This window comes from Melanerpes formicivorus, unplaced genomic scaffold (assembly GCF_026170545.1).
Source record: "Melanerpes formicivorus ecotype bairdi unplaced genomic scaffold, bMelFor1.0.p_v2 SCAF_5, whole genome shotgun sequence".
Lineage (NCBI taxonomy): Eukaryota > Metazoa > Chordata > Aves > Piciformes > Picidae > Melanerpes > Melanerpes formicivorus.
In genome coordinates this window covers 26,685,851-26,691,319 of record NW_027142357.1, presented here as the reverse complement: position 1 = coordinate 26,691,319, position 5,469 = coordinate 26,685,851, and positions in this window count along the sequence as shown.

Here is a 5,469-nt window from a genome sequence, read left to right as displayed (position 1 = left end):
GCCCGGCCGCCGCGTCACTTCCGCCGCGCGGGAGGAGCGGAGGCACGCAATGGACCGAGCGTGTGGCACTGGGAGCGGGAGGGGGAAGCGCCCTCGCCGCAGGGTTTCTCGCGCGGACGGGCAGAGGAGCGCCGCCCTGGTTGCGGCGGACAGCCGTGTACCGTGGGAAAGGCGAGCGGGCCGAAACAGAGGCGCTGGTTTCAAATAACCCCATAGTTCAAAACATGGGATTGCACAAGGCGCATTTTGAAGAAGAGCTGCGAAACACGCCCTTCAGAAATGCGGGTCTGCGGCGTGCTGCACTTAAGAATTCTTAACACAGAAGTCACACTGTTGTCCCTACAGAGTGTTTTAATATATTTCTAAGTACAATTCGTGTCTGATTTTGGAAATACAAATACATTTCGAATGGTTAAAAACAAAAATTAAAAAAATAGTTTGAACATCAGCCAGCTGAAAATATATTTATCTAGTAAATCATCTCTCAAAGCTTTTATATATTTAATTATTCTAACTAAACATAGTACCCTTAAAAAACAAGTTCATAAAAATGTAGAAATGAAATTGTGGAATAAGATTACTGGGAGATAGATATATATACACACACACACATTCAATGCGTACACAGAATTACATGGGGGCTTGGTTTGTTTTTAAGTTTGGAAGGTTGTTAGACAAAGGGAACCAGTAAGCAATGCTCAACTCCTGAGTTCCTCAACCAAGATAACCATAGGCTAATTTTTTAATTGTTTTTATCATCTTTTTGTTGGTTTGTTTTGATACACAAGATATTCCATGTAAAGCAGCAACGGCAGTGCAGTTACTGGTAGCCAACATCTCAAAAGGAATAAAAAAACCCCATACATCCAGACAGTAGTACATTGCACACACACGTGATTCTCATACACCCATCAACAATTGGTCAGAGTATTAAATCAGTGTACAAATTAAATACCTCCAAAAATGTGCAAAAAAGTCAACGTTGATAGAAAAAAACACCTCTGTGTACATACATTACAAACAGTGCCCAGCATTCAACTGAGAGTAAAAACATTTACAGTGAGAAACCAATAGATTAAATAGAGGATTTAATGGCTACATAAAAATGTACATTAGATCAAGAGTAAATTTACAAATTTTTATTCATAGCTTCATGAAAACTAAAAGCCTACATTTCGATTCATCTAAGTCTCCTCCACGTATTTACAGTGATACTCCATTATATGATTCCTACGAGGTCTGAGATGACAGACACTATGCTTTAATAAACCATTCCAATTTCAGGATGGCACCGTCTTTTCTTACTGGTGTTAAGGAGAAACACACACTAGGGAACTGACATTCCTGTTCAGAAAGTAAAATGCAATCCTTGCTTTTAAATCCACATTATGTAACTTCTGGGGAAAAGGATCATCTAGTCTTGGGGCAAAAGACATGAGAAACCTCTGAAATTATTTCCCAGGAATATCCACTCTGGCTTTAAAGTATGCCTTTCCTGTCAAGAGACAGCAGACCCTAATCTTCAGTCCTCACCAGTGAGCTCAATGTAAGGGCTGAACCACGAGACAGAATTTTAATGTGTCCTAATCCAGTTCCTCTCCCTTTAAAGTAAGTGTATGAAAGTTAAGACCTAGCCAAAATGTGACTACTAGCATTGGTGCCTTGAAATGTGAGAAATTTAATTCCCTCCAGCCCATCGATCCCTCAGATAAGAGAGGCCCCAAGGGTTGCTCCAGCAAGCTGCAGTGTCCTGGGTCCGAGTGGCAGGGTATTGGTATAAAGCTGTACATGAACTTGGACTTTATTCAGGAGCTATCGATGGCCACCACCTACTCAGTATTTAAGTTACATCAAGTAGAAAGAAAAATAAACTGCATGTCAAGTAGGGGAAATAAAAAAAAAGAGGTCCTCTGTTTCCAGCTGAGGATTTTGATTCAGAAGCTCCAGGTTGGTAGCAATTCTGCCTGCCCTCTTTGGTATGCATTTGTGACTCCTCCTGAAGGCAGCATCAACATCCCTGTAACTGTGGGTGACATTTGGCTGTCACATCAGGCAGCCTGCTTCCCAGCAGCTGTGAAATGTTTTCACTGGTGCACTGAGCAATTCAGGCCACAAATCTACTTATCTTCATGGCGCTCCTTAAATGTCCCAAAGCTTAAACCCAGCTGTAAATGTCACCAAGTTTATGGATTAGTTTTAGAATGACAACAGTAAGATTAAGTTCTGAAGAGTTTTTAAAAAGCAAACTCTTCATTGTAATGCTGCCATCAATTCTGCACATTGAAACAGCAACTAGAAGCGCCCAAATCTCTTACCTATGGGCAGCGCCTAATCACTTTTTACTAGTACCTGCTTTACTCAATTAGCAACAGCTTACTGATGGATATATATGTATGTATAAGTAACAGTACTGACCCATGAAACATCACTTTTGGCTATTTGTGTATGAGGACAGAAAAGCTTTGGTAATTGTATGCGATTTTACACTGGAGGCTTGTCATTAACACAAGACAGCAAGTTACCAGCAAGAAGAAGTCATAGAGTGGTGGTGGTACTTTTGCTTTTCCAGAAACACCATAGGGACTTACATTCAAGCACACAAATGATGCCTTTCTATATGCATGACAAAGACTTTCAAGATTAAAAAAGTAAGAAATAGCTTCTAAAGGTCCAAGATCTGACCGGTTTTCTCAAGTCTCTGAAGCTGCAGTTAGACATTGCTCTGTGCTGTCCAAAAGTAATGGCTTGCTGTACTGTGCTGTACCTACAGGTGCTACAAGGTTTTCAGTCAAGACAACAGCAGGATCAGGATTTTTACAAAAGACACAGGGAAGAATTTCATGAGCATGATGTCAGCTTCACTGAGAAATCTGCAGGTTTGCTTAGACACATCGTCCTCCTGTGTACTAAAAGGAAACCACTTTTAACACAGTACTGCCTTTACAAAGTTACCATCTGCAGTTTCAAGTCCATTAAGAACTCTGCTGTGATATGTGCAATAAAGTCTACTACTCAGAGCTAGGGAGCTAAATCTTGACTAATCCTATTTTTGCAAGTGCAGGAAAGTCCTTTCTCTGGTATGTACATCAGTATACAAGCTCCAAAATGCAAATACAAAACATGTATGAGCATAGGAAGCCCTCAGGAAGTGCTCTGAAACCATTCATTACAAACTCTCACTTTAAATATCTGCACTGATGATTAACTAGTTTACTTTTCATTGCATTTAGGTGAATTCTGGTTTGGGCACTGAAAAAAAAACTATACTTGAAGACTGCTTTGGTGACATGGAATTGTATGACATATTTGAACATGGTGTTCATATATGAACAAAATTAAGGCATACAGATAAAAAGGCACTAGCTACATAAAACCCAAAAAAACCTTCAACTTTTCGTTTTGTTATACTGAAAGGACCTGTTAAGAGAGGAATTGAACTGAAAATCAAGTTAAAATGTTAAGACTACATTTAAACTGTCAAGAAAAATCCATGTAGATTTAACTCTGCACTTAGGTCCCACATATTTTAAGTCCTTGCATGGTCGTTTTTATCACCCAAATTAAAAACAAACAACTTGGCCCAGCATGACCGAAATTTCCAGTTGCACTTGTAACAGGACTGTAAGTAACACCATAAAAAACACAGTGCAGAAGTAGCTTGACTTTTGTTAATGTGTGCAAACAGAGTAATAAAATTCATTAGCAGATAAGTAAGTCCTTTGAAAATATGCACACTCTCTGTGAACCTCCATCCTTGTTTTTTTGAGAGCACGGCTTCATCGTGGCATTTACAGAAAGGCAAAACCACCCTGCGACTGTTTGTTTTCACTGGCATTTCCCAGTCATGGGATTTGATTTAACAGTTAAAGAATAATCAATTCCAAAATGCTGGGATTTTTGTTAGAAGTTGTGAGCTCTGGCAACCTCTTCCAATGGAGTTTATTTCTAGCTCAAAACCATCTAATTTATTGTATGCCGTTTGAGTCAGTAGACAAAGTCTCCAAAGGGTGAAAAAAACCTAGCTCAAGCTTATTCTTGGTTGAATTAGTAACATTCTACTACAATCACTGGAACTGGCAAATGTCATCTTCACTGAAGAAAGACTGTCTTGATATTGGCAGCTTTCTTGCAGAAATTGAAGAAAGAAGAATTTAAGGAAGGAAACTGAGGAGAATGCATTCTACAAATTCTTTTTTACTAGCTCAACAAAACCCCCTTACCGTTGCCATGACTGAACACCATTCCTTAGAAAAGGCACAAAAGCAGCAAATTTGATCATCCAGTAAATAAATATCACAACAAGTAAGTGGTATTGCAGTATATGTGATCCAGCACTGCCCGACAAAAAGGACACATTGTAAGAAAACAAGGTGTGAAAATTGTTGAGCTTCAGAGTGCAGTTTCTTCTGAGAATTTTATAGCTATTTAACTGTTATAAATGCTACAGATAAACCTGGTTGCATTTTCCCTTTAATGTCCTTTTTGGTAATATAAAATTTCCTTACCTCTTTAGAAATCATTGTCCACTACTGATTTTTATATACACCTTTACCTTGGTTTTGGTACCTTCTTAATCTGTTTGAAGTCACTAAATTTAAATTATATGATCTTTAAATTACCTGCATAAACTATTGGGCACTACATTAAACTTCCCATCCCTACTGTCACAATATTTTGCTTATAAAGCAAAGGTCCTTCACAGCAGAATACATACCAATTTTTCTTACAGGTTGCTTTCATAGCTTTTATGTAATGATGGGGGGGTGAGGGTGGAAATCAGTACAAGCTAACCTTCGTTTCAGCCTCCTAAAACTTTCCTTGGTCTGACTTGTTCTTCCCATGCTCATAAAACATTGCAGTTCTGTATCCTGACCGAGAAAGTTGTAAACAGGGCAAAATACATAAACCAAAGGAGCCACCAGTCTCAAACTCAGGAGAGATGACCTCATAAAAAAACCCCAAACAATAAAATCACTCTTACCCCACTACAGGTGAAATAATTCATATAGATCCATACTCCTGATTATACAATGTTACATAATTTGGAAGTTAGCAGAATAAATTGAGAAACCTTGTAAGTGAACTATCATGGGAATGGGTGAGCTTACTCTTCTAGCTCTATGCACTTCGAAATTCTGATAGTCCTCTAAAGATGCAGAACAGGTAAGAGCCTTGTCATAATGGACAAGGTTCACAGTACCAGCCTGCTCTGCCTTTACAAAATAACAAGCAAGCAGTGAATCATCCCAAACAGTATATTATTATTATTAACAGTATATTACTATTATTAAACATTATTTCAGTTCTGCAGTCCAATAGTTCATTTCCAAATGCCCTTTAAAATTATTTATGTTGTGTTCTACAAAAATGTTGAGAGCTTGACTTTTTTGTCAGGAAAAGTCAGTTATTCACTACACCTGAGGAGTACCTGGACTTCTCAATTGAGCAGCAGTATTTCAGACTTTTACT